This window comes from Podarcis bocagei, assembly GCF_964188305.1.
Source record: "Podarcis bocagei genome assembly, chromosome: 10".
Lineage (NCBI taxonomy): Eukaryota > Metazoa > Chordata > Lepidosauria > Squamata > Lacertidae > Podarcis > Podarcis bocagei.
Window position 1 is genome coordinate 67791180 of NC_138135.1, and position 11824 is coordinate 67803003.

Sequence of the window (11824 nt, forward strand, 5' to 3'; positions counted from 1 at the left end):
CTTGGAGGGGGCAGGTGATGGCCACACCTCCACTGCCCCAACGCATGATCAACCTATGCCTAACTGCTACTCAAGCCCAAGGCTCGCTGCCAAATACCCTCACGTCTGTAACCAATCCTTCACACCCTCTGCAATATCGTCAAACCAGACATTGTTCCCCCAATCGGAAAGATGTAAGCCATTATCTCTAAATAAGGCCATCTTGCCTTGTTTGCGCCTCAGTTTAAATGGGGCCAGGCCACACCTCCCCAGCCAGTGGATTGGCTGGCTGGATGACGTGGCTGGGAACCTCTGGGTGACACGGGACTGTGTCCCCCACCCCCAGGGGGGAGTGGGTGGCCATGTGGTCCACTGCAACTCCTCCCTGCTGTGAAGCGGAGTGGATTTCTTGATCTTTCTGTGGTGGGTGGGAGATTGAATGCATAAAGCTAGAATTTCCCCTCCTCTCTCCTGGAACGCATAGTAAGGGAATCATGTGACCATGGTGCATTATCATATTGCGTTGCTCTTTTTCCTCCCTCACTCAACTTTACTGATTCCAGCTGGAGAAATGGAGAAATATGCAACACAAAGACTTCACAAGAGGATACTATTGTGGTGGCAACTGCCTTTCGGGTAATATTCAGCTCTTCTCTAAAATGGTGCAATTCATTTGGGGAACTGAAGTGTGTCAAAAAATGAAGATACAGAACAACTGAGACTGCCTTCTTCAGAGGAACTATTTCAGTTGAAAAACGTCAAAGCAGAAACTCGCTTTAGAAGCAATGTTCCTTTATCACGAATACCATATCCTCTTGGCTAGCTCAGAGCTGAAGCACACTGACTTTTGTGCTTTCCCAAGAAACTCTCAGCTAAAGCTAGAAGTGCATATTAAATCATTTTTTCTAACAATGGGAATAGGTGGTCTCTCTTGGTCTGTAATTGATCCTTCACACATTTAAATAAAGTGCTAATTTATAAAATGTATGGTACAATTCTTGCCATTTATCTTCTGCTGATCTAACTAGGCTTTCTAGTTTTAGCATTGTTCAGATTTTTTTTTTAAAGTCACTCAAATCAACATTCATTTTCTTGAAGGGTTACACTCCATTGAAGGAAAATGTCAATTATTCCAGAAATGCTAATGCTACGGTTAAATAGGAAATCCAAAAAATTCTGTGTGAAATACCCCAGCTGTACCAACCTGAAAGAACAGAGTTTTCCATTGAGCAATGTGAGTGCCTGGAACCCCGGGAAACCCCATAAACTCCCCAAAAGGTGATTTAGAAATAAACTGTACATACATACTTCGTGCCATGTCTTTCCACTCACATTTCTAGTGCTGTATATTATTAATAAATTGTATACAGCTGCCACAGTGCTGTAGAAATTAGTAAAGGTAAAGGGGCCGACTCTGGGGTTGCAGCGCCCATCTTGCTTTATTGGCCGAGGGAGCCAGCGTACAGCTTCCGGGTCATGTGGCCAGCATGACTAAGCCGCTTCTGGCGAACCAGAGCAGCGCATGGAAACGCCGTATACCTTCCGGCCGGAAGTTCCAGAAATTACACAGGGTCTAATAATAAGTACTTTTATTCTGTTAAAAGGACTAATGCAGGTGTTTCCAACTGACTCGTTTTGAAAAAAATATAGTAGATATTGGTAGTGGCAGATATACCCCAGACAGTTAATTAAGGAGTCTCTCAGTGTCAGGCTGCTTTCAGTGACTCCCGGCTGGTTGCCCAGGAAGTATGAAGACAAGGAAAAGTTTCTTACAGTCCTTAGAACCCACTCTCTTGGATAATGGTGTTGTCCAGAGTGAATTTCCACCCCCCTTTTCTCCCACTTCCTTATTCTTCACTTCCACGTGATGCTACGTGCCCTCTGTCTTTGAGCTCTTTGCTCTCCTACTTTTAAGGCTCGCCGGGTTCTGGGAGTTGGTGGGTCTGGAATGTTTTCTAGTGACAACATGTCAGCCAGCTGCTGCTCCAGCTCTGCCTGTCCCTCCTCTCCCATTATTTCCCAACTTTCCTCCTCATCTGCCTCTGAGCTGTGATCTCCCACAAACCCCTGTTGTAAAGCTAGACTGTCTTCCTCTTCCTCCTTCCTGGAAGGGTCAGGATGGGGAGGCAGTCTCCAACATTCCTCCTCTTCTGCCCAGTCCCTGATACTCAGAGAGAACTTTACATGGAAACTTCTGGGTAGGGGAGGTTCGTGTACAGGTCTGTGCCTTATCATGTGTAAAGCTGACAAAGTCATTGAATTTTCCTTAATTTGAAGGCAAGTTATAATACTTCCAAATTTGTGTAGTTGTGGCAAAAGGAGACAGAGGGGCTTCCTCAGCACAGCGTTGCACATAGACGCACAGTGCTTTCCTTTGTTAAGATAAATTAAACATGGGGAAAATGTTGTATGTAAAGCATTGCATATGCAACAATCATATGGACAAAAACAGACACCATTGAATCATCTTGTAAACACCATTCAGAAGGCCATGCATCTAAATTGTTCACAATTTTTTTAATGCACAAGAAGTTTCCCCCACCCTCTCTCCACAAGGAAGAATTGCTTCCAATTAACTTAAAAAGGTAAAGGTAAAGGACCCCTGACAGTTCAGTCCAGTCGTGAACAACTCTGGGGTTGCGGTGCTCATCTCGCTTTACTGGCCGAGGGAGCTAGCATTTGTCCGCAGACAGTTTTTCCGGGTAATGTGGCCAGCAGGACTAAGCCACTTCTGGCGAAACCAGAGCAGCGCATGGAAACGCCATTTACCTTCCCGCCAGAGCGGTACCTATTTATCTACTTGCACTTTTTGGGTGTGCTTTCGAACTGCTAGGTTGGCAGGAGCTGGGACCGAACAATGGGAGCTCACCCCGTCACAGGGTCTAATTAGGAAGGTTTATAGTTCGTGGCAGGTGCGCTATCTCTGAGGGCCCATGGGGGCTGAGGCCACCTGAAAATTTCCACTGAGGGAACCAGGCCACTTTAATATTTCACAGCCTGGCAGGCTCTGTTGGACCTTCCCATGGCTGTGACTAGGCCCTCGCCGAGCCTTTCGGTGGGCACAATGGGCCTCATCAAGCCTCCTCCTCCTACCTTATCGAGCCTACCTTCTACATCAATGGTGGGCAGAATTCGGCACACCTGGTTCAAGGGTAGAGTACCTACTTTGCAGAAGGTCTCAGGTTCAATCCAGGGCATCACCAGGTAGGACTAGGAGGTACACTTGTCTGAAACGATAGAAACCCATTGCCAGTATTGTTGACAATATTGAGATAGTTGGCCCAATGGTGTGACTCAGTATAAGGTAGCATTCTTTTTCTTTTTTTTCTTTTTTAAGAATAATACTTAGAATTCAACAATAACAAAGAAAAAACCTGCAGCAGTTACTACATCAATTCATTACAATTGACCAATTTTAGCAATAAATAAATAGGAATTGAAAAATTACAAAGCATCACTTTTAACTTACTCAAGATTTCATATTTAACTTTTATCTCTTTATCTCATTCTATGTATATCAAAGAGGGACAGACTGAGGAAAGAGGTGAAGAAGAAGAAGAAGAAGAAGAAGAAGAAGAAGAAGAAGAAGAAGAAGAAGAAGACGACGACGAAGAAGAAGAAGAAGAAGAAGAAGAAGAAGAAGAAGAAGAAGAAGAAGAAGAAGGAAAGAAAGGAAAAAAGAAAAAAGAGAAGGAAAGAAAGAAGGAAACAAAACAAAATAAACACTTTTGACTTCCGATTAGACTCATTGCATTATTATTTCTGCTATTTTTTCACACAAAGTTCCAAATTATTGTATTACTTTCTTTGTTTTCCTCAGATATCAAAATACAATATATTTGTTATTTTACAAGGATCATTCTATTTCTGCCAGGAGATATTTATTATTATAATACTTTTCCAGATATTATTTAAAGATTTTCCATTCTTTCTGTACTTTCTGTTTCGGGCAACCTATAACTCTACCTATCATCATGGCCATCTGTAAATATTCTATCATTTGGACCTGCCACTCATAGGTGTTTTGTCACTTTTCCAGTTTCTTGCAATTAAGATCCTGGCTGCTACTGTTGTATACATAAAAGTGGCCTAATTTCTTTTTTTATTTCTGGTGATATTATTCCCAGGAGGAAGGCTTCAGTTTTTTTCTTAAATGAAAACTTAAATAGTTTTTTAAAAAAAAAAAAAATCATTGTAGATGTTATTCCAGAATTCTTTAATGGCTGTGCATTCCCACCACATGTGCATATATGACCCTATATGACCCTAAATGCAGTACAGATGGCACCACACTCCAGCAAAACTTGCAAAGATGTATAAAAACAGATCACCAACTTGCTGGAAGTGTAAAGATGGTATAGGGTCATAGTATAAGGTAACATTCAGTATTCCTCTGGATTGTTTTCCAGAGACAAAGCATATTTTCATGGCCTGGACAGTTTTTTCTGCATCTTTTACAAACAGCAGATAGGTGAAGTTCTTCTGACTGGATCCCAGAATGTTCCATTTTTTGGTTTGGAACTCTGTTGCAGATCATCTGGCTCACACTAGAGCGCCAAACTGAAAGGCGTGTGGGTTTTTTGTCTCGTGCAAGTCATCTGGCTCCCGCGAGAGCTCAAGACCAAAAAAACAAGCATCCTGCAGGATGCTTGGGAGGTCAGCAGGATGTTGGGAGGTTTGTAAATGTCTTCCTCCATTCACATTTGAGAAGTCTCAAAGTCAAGTGAGACATGGCAAAAATCCATGTGTTTAAGCATAGAGGAGCTTCAGTATTTTAGAATGAGGACAGGTGGGTCCATTTTGAGAAGGAACAGGAGTGCAAAATCCCTGCCCTTCCATGTTACATTTTGGTGCCTTTGTTTTCATTAAATCTCTGATACTTTAAGTCTAGAAGAGCAGCACTTATGAACAGCAGCTACAGGGTGCTGAACTATAGACAGAGGGAGGGTATGAATGTCTCACCTTTTGCACTGACTACCTCCTAGGAACAAGTGAAGACATTTTTTTGTTTCAACAAACATTTCCACATGTATGAAAAGGTCTGCCTTACATGATCATCTGGAGTTGTTTTTAATCATATTGCTTTTCACACCTATTTTAGCCACTTTTATGATACGGCTGTAAATCAGCTTGAGACATATATATAATACAAAAGGTGAGCCATCAATATAGCCCTAAAAGTAATAGGAATGATGATTGTAACAACAACAATAAATTTACCATCTGCTTTCTGTATGATTGGGGTAGATCCATGTATGTTGCTGACACTTCTAGTTTGGTCATCTGTGACCCAGCAAATTACCCAAAACCATATGCTTAACTTTATAAACAGAGGAACTACCTACACAATGAATTATTAGCCCATGAGCTTAAACCACTTGGCTGGCAGTGCAAATAACTCCCCACTGTGAAGGACTGAACCTTTGTGAAGTGGGAATGACTGCAGAGTCACAGTATTGACTAAAGTAAATCAACTACAGGGGTCTGTATTGATGTGAGGTTAATGGGAGTCAGGTAAGGGGAGAAGGAGTGAGAATATATACAGGATACATCTGTGCAATCAAGAAGTCCTTGAGCCCAATTTAAAATTAGTAGTTCTATTAAACACAATAAATGTCAGTCACTTTTTAATCTATCTTCTTCCGAGCGGGAGTGTTGGGTCCTAGTGATTCCTTAACCACACATTGCATTCTACCAGCTGGCTGCAGTACTAGCAAAAAACAACAACATGGGACACAGCAGTTATGAGTTACTGGTTTCTGCAGCCACAGCAGCTGCTGCGATTCTCCAGCAATTTGACTTCACCCTCGGAGGCGCATTGTCTTGAGACAGATGGATGCTGACAAGAATAACAACAACAATAATAAATTTTATTTATACCCCACCCTCCCCAGCCAAGACCGGGCTCAGGGCGGCTAACAACCAATAATAAATAATGATGATGATGCAATCGAATCGTCCCTGTGATGGGGAGGGGGCTGAAGGCTCTTACGCCCCCCCCCCACTTTTGAAGCGAATAACACTTTGAGCAGTGCCAACCAACATCCCATTTTAAACTGGGATGCTTGGATTCAAGCTGAGAGTCTCATTGACTTCTGTTGGACCAAACTGGTTTACATCCGAGAATTTCAATTTCACCGAATTGCAGATTTAGCAAGAAGCAATGTTTATATTATACAAATGTCAGTCCGTCTGGGAAAATATATAACAATTTAGCACTTGGAGCTGTATCGGTTGCCTAACTGTTACATTCAAACTGCTACTAATTAAATCTCCAAAGACCTGCAATGGAGAGAGGCCAATTGCTTTATATGTATAAGAGGAAGTATTTACCTAGGATAACTCTTGATTTGTTCTTTCAGACTAGCTGGGCAGGAGTTGTTAGCATGAGATGTACAAATTATTAGGATTAACTTTGTTTATACAGGCGGGCTGGGGGGACCCAGCAAATGGGCCCTCTTGAAAATTGCTTTGCACTCAGTTTCAATTAGATGGCTCAGCTATTGCTCATTCTGTTTAATAGACCTTCTGCCAAGACCGAAGCTCTCCAAATTAATATAGATGAAGGGAATAATATTACCGCAGATAATAAAAAGAAGAAATAACTTTCAACCGTAATTCACCTTTTACCATTCACATTTCTAAAATGACTACCAGGTGTCTAAATTTATGGGTATGCCCAACAGTGTGACCTCCTGCTCTAAGCCAATGGCTATGGGCTTATTTGGTGGTGGCCATTTTAATTTCCTATAGTGCCCCTGGCATAGCGTCACTTTGGGGCTCCATGGGAAGTCAAAATGGCTATCTCCATCACTGCCAGGAAAGCCAACAGTCAGAGCCTAGAGCACTGGTGGAATCTGACAGGACCATGGGACTACAACAGCTACCCAAGGACACCCAGTGCTGACTCCAGGCCTGGGTACGGCACAGAAAATGAGATAAAATTAGGGTGAATGTTATGTCCACTGAGGTTTTCTAAGAGTGCATTCTCAAGTTCACTTTTGATCAATTAGTTACTGCCCACTCCTTCAACTATCATGTTGTGTTGATACTCAGACTGATTATTTCAAATATTATCTCACCCCTTCACTGTGTGTGTATGGCTGGTGAAACCTCTAAACGCCAGAGGTTGTTACATCTGTCTTTCCTTTCGACAGCTCACTTCCATCATGAGAATTGCCATTTTAAAGCGCTTAATCACTCATTAGCCTGCATTTCAAACGCTGGTTGCTCCAAATCAAAACAATGTTTTCTTCTTCTTGGGAACAATGCCACTTACGAAGGTGTTCGCTGCCTGGGCTTTCTCTTAATTTGGCTCTCCTGCGACAATTCGTGGCGGTGAATCAAGCCATTGTTTAATTGAGGGTCAGTGTGGCTGACCCTCAATTAGAGAAGTTTCAAGGCCTGCTTCCCATCTCCCTCTCCTTTCCCATCCTCTGCTATTTATTTAGACCCCGTCTTGCTGTGTTATCTGCAGGAGACATTAAGGAGCAAAGCAATCAGTGTTTCGAAAGTGAGGGGAAGCCAATCACTCTCCTCATCAAGACAGCCAACTCCAGTTAACGGCGCTGAGGTCATGGAGGCTCTTCTCCAAAAGAGGTTAGGCACACTGGTTTATTGGTTACCTCTGGTGCTTATTTTAAATCCCCTCATTATGAGTATCTTTAGACACTGAGCTAATAGTCCCCTAAGGAGCAATAGGCTTTTTAGCTGTCTTGAAGAAGGGTCTATTTACTGGAGCCTCATTCCCGTTTTGCTGAGTTAGGTTATCTTTTCTCTGGTTGGTCTCCCTGCTCTTAGCCTTGTCACCACTTCTTGCATCTAAGGACTCTTCTCGACTCTTTTTAACTGGGGACAAAATGGAGTTGTGTTTCTGCCAGTGTCACTGTAGTGAAACAGCTCCCCCCAATGGCTTTATCCAAATGGCATGGTTATTGGTGCTGCAATCCTTTTTTAAAAAAAAAAGTTGGACAGTGTTCTCGAAGCATCTGTATGGATCGCATAAAGAAGGCTGATCACCGAATAATTGATGCTTTTGAGGAGGAGGAGACTCTTGAGAGCCCCATGGACTGCAAGAAGATCAAACATCCATTCTGAAGGAAATCAGCCCTGAGTGCTCACTGGAAGGACAGATCCTGAAGCTGAGGCTCCAATACTTTGGCCACCTCATGAGAAGAGAAGACTCCCTGGAAAAGACCCTGATGTTGGGAAAGATGGAGGGCACAAGGAGAAGGGGACGACAGAGGACGAGATGGTTGGACAGTGTTCTCGAAGCTACCAGAATGAGTTTGACCAAACTGTGGGAGGCAGTGGAAGACAGGAGTGCCTGGCGTGCTCTGGTCCATGGGGTCACGAAGAGTCGGACATGACTAAACGACTAAACAACAACAACGAAGGCGTGTCTGAGATCAAATATTTATTTACTGCTTTAAACACATTCCATACCTTCTGCTGCTGCTTCTTTTTTAACAACAAAAAAACCCCAATGTGAAACTGATCCCACCCCCCTCTAATTTAAAAAAGTGCAAAATTCACTTTGTAAAAGTCCCACATGAATAACTCTGCTGCCATGCTGTATTTCTGTAAAATGGGAACAGTCATGATCTACTCCCCGGGATTGTAATACGGATCATTCAGGCAAAGCCACTTCCACCCTTCAAAGGAGGTGGAGTTGCGAGCTTCACAGCACAGCCCCGCGCGATTGGGGAGATTCCCGGCTGCGTCATCCCCTGGCCAGCCAATCATCTGGCTCTGGGGGTGTGGCCTGCCCTACTTAAGGCAGGATGCGGCTGGGGATCTCCCTCTTTCCCCGCCTGCCAGCTGTTCCTGCTTTCCCCACCCTCCTGCCCTATAAGGTTTTTGTTCCTTGACCTTGCTATGGATCTTGGTTGGTCACCGTTGAGGGGCCTGGTAAGAATTTTTCCACTTGGCAAATTGGTACCAGCCTCTTGGTTTTCGCCTACCTCACAGCAAATCGTCACAACTTTCTTGGTATTGGTGGTTAGGCATTGGTATTGTTCTGTAGATGGAAGAGGGGAGGAGGCACCATCACCTGCCCCGCATATTGAAGGGTAGTCCGATAAAGGATTCCGTGGGGCGTGGCCCTGTCCGAAGCCTATGGAGCCAAGGGCCTAAGGCACGCCCCCAAGTGGTGACCCTGGGGGAGTTCCTAGTTGATGTGCATCAGCAAGACTCTCCCTACTGGTGGTTAACCCTTCCTGGACTTCAAGTGGACGGGCTGAAGTCAGATATAGTCACTTAGGCCTAAGGCAATGCCGCTCATCACCTGTAACCAGTGAAGCTGTGGCCTTATTTAGCCCATTAACCTTAATAATTGTGTCATGTGTCTTTAGCGTGAATTTGACTATCTAACGAGACCATTGATCCATAAACTGAAAGCAATAAACAATATACTGCAGTCACACAATCAATCAATCAATCAATCAATCAATCAGTAGCTGAACTGGGTTCTTCTACACAGTCACAAAAACAAAACAAAAAAGGGCCACAAAAATGCAAAATAAATAGCACAAACAGACAGACTTCAGCGTAATACTCAAAACAGAAGTGTGGCACTCAAACTGGAAGCACAACACTCAAAACGGAGCACATTCGGCTTCTGAAAAATGTTTGCAAACCGAAAGACTTACATCCAGGTTTGGGTTCCAAGTTGTTTGAGTACCAAGGCATTTGAGAACCAAGGTGCCACTGTACAGTATACATCACCATTGTATGGGAGACCGTGCTCAAGTAACAAGTAGGCCTGTTCAGTCTGCTGTCCAGGAAATAACTGATATTGGTGAAGACTGGCGGGGGGGGGGAAGCCCTGGTTGTAGGAAACTTATAGTTAAATAAGTATTATTGAATACACACTGAATAAAAAGAGTCAATGTGCACAAACAAGTTTGATTTTTCTATTGGAAGCTCTCTAGTTCTGGCAAACACAGTCATTGGACCCAACTTCTCCTTTCGTATGTTTCTTTGTCTTTAAACCTGACTTGGACCAAATGGCCTTTCAAACAAAAGACTGCCCTCTGTTGGGACTGACATGTGGCCAAGCTACAACCCATCCCATCGCTACTATTAATGGTTTTGGAGAGATTTTTAAGCTCAAGAATCACATTCCTCACCTTTATTTGCTGCTGCATTCCAAAGGAGTTCTTGCAATGGTAATCTGGAACAGATTTACATGAAATGGAAATGCAAACGCCTTCATAACGTCTAATCTCAGAGGTAGGCTTGTATGTTCTTCCACATTTGTTCAACGGTTCTGAGGGTATGAATATCCTGGATCTCTTGTCAAAGCAAAAATGTCTCATAGTTTAGTGTTTCCCGCCCCATTACATTTCTTTTTTTCCTGTGGTTTAAAACTTTAAAGGAAAGCTACTAGACCAGGAACATGAAAAATATTGTTTTGATAGGGATTCTGTACCTTTCATTCTTGTTCATCAAGAGTAGCAGAAAATAGCAAATGACCTTGTACTCTTCAACCTTTAAAGTTATATAGTTCATAAAGCTTCTCAGCATCTGAATCATTGTCTCCAGTTCCTCCCTATATTTCCCCCCTCTGTCTGTTGCTACATCTTTGTAAAACTGTCAAGAATTCTTGAGTCTTTCTTTTTTACTTCAAAGTTTGTTGGAAGATTGATTACAGACTTCTCTATTGATCTCTACTTAGGTCTTTGTAAATATAATTGTGGAAATATGTTCAAATGACAGACCAACATTTTAAGCAACACACTATTTTTCTTTCCCACATCGGCTTTTAGCACCTGAAATTATTTTTCAAAAGAAGGAAAGAAGGGGAACAGAATGCTCCTCAGATCTAACAGCAAAGTTTAGCTCCTCAGATCTAACAGCAAAGAAATCTGTATTTCGATAACTTAATTATAACAACCCATTTTCATTAAGACCAACGGCATCTTACTGTTATCCTTGTCCTGTGGATATATAGAGGTCCTGTGATGTAAACCAAAGTCAACTTTTCATTTTTAACCCCTTTTCCCATAATGAATATTTATTCTGAACCTTCCTTTCATGACATATCCCATGTCATGAAAACTAATGCAAAAGCTCACTTCTGCAATAGAAGGCATCAGGACCACTTCACTTATTGTAGTTTTAGGTATGCATTGAAGATGTTAAAAGTAATAAAGTAAATAAATAAATATTTTAAGTGGACATCTAAAAATGTCAAGTGTGACTATGACTCACACTTGTTCATAAATATATGGATCATACAAGTATTATCTCCAGAGACCCATGATTGGTTGTAGCTCATGTTTTGGTGGTAAATCTGAGTTTGCCTTTTCATAATGTACAAAATAGGCATCAGAGGCTATGCAGATAGACTTTTCTATGTCCCCATAACTGCCTTGTCCTATTGCAAAAAGGAAGAACTAGGAAAACATCTGATATATATTTACCTCCTTATTATATTTATTTCCCATCTTCCTCCTTAACAACATAATTCAGAATAGACCACAAGAAATTCAGTAAAAATGAATAAATCCTAATATATAGCCCCTTTGTATATCCGGGTGTGTGGGTGTGGGTGTGGAGTTTCTTCCTTCAAATTCCTAGGAGATTACCTTAGTGAAGACCTCACTTGGAAAAACAATATACAGTAGTGACTCGCAAGACGAAATTAATTCGTTCCGCGAGTTTTTTCATCTAGCGAATTTTTCGTCTTGCGAAGCACGGTGTCGGAAAAGTTTTGGAAAAGCTTCAAAAATCACCAAAAACCTCAAAAAAGGCTACCACACCGCGTTCTATGAGTTGCTCCTCGAAGTCAAGTCGCAACTGTATTAACGGTGTTAAGAAAAAGGAAACAAACTTGCAAAAA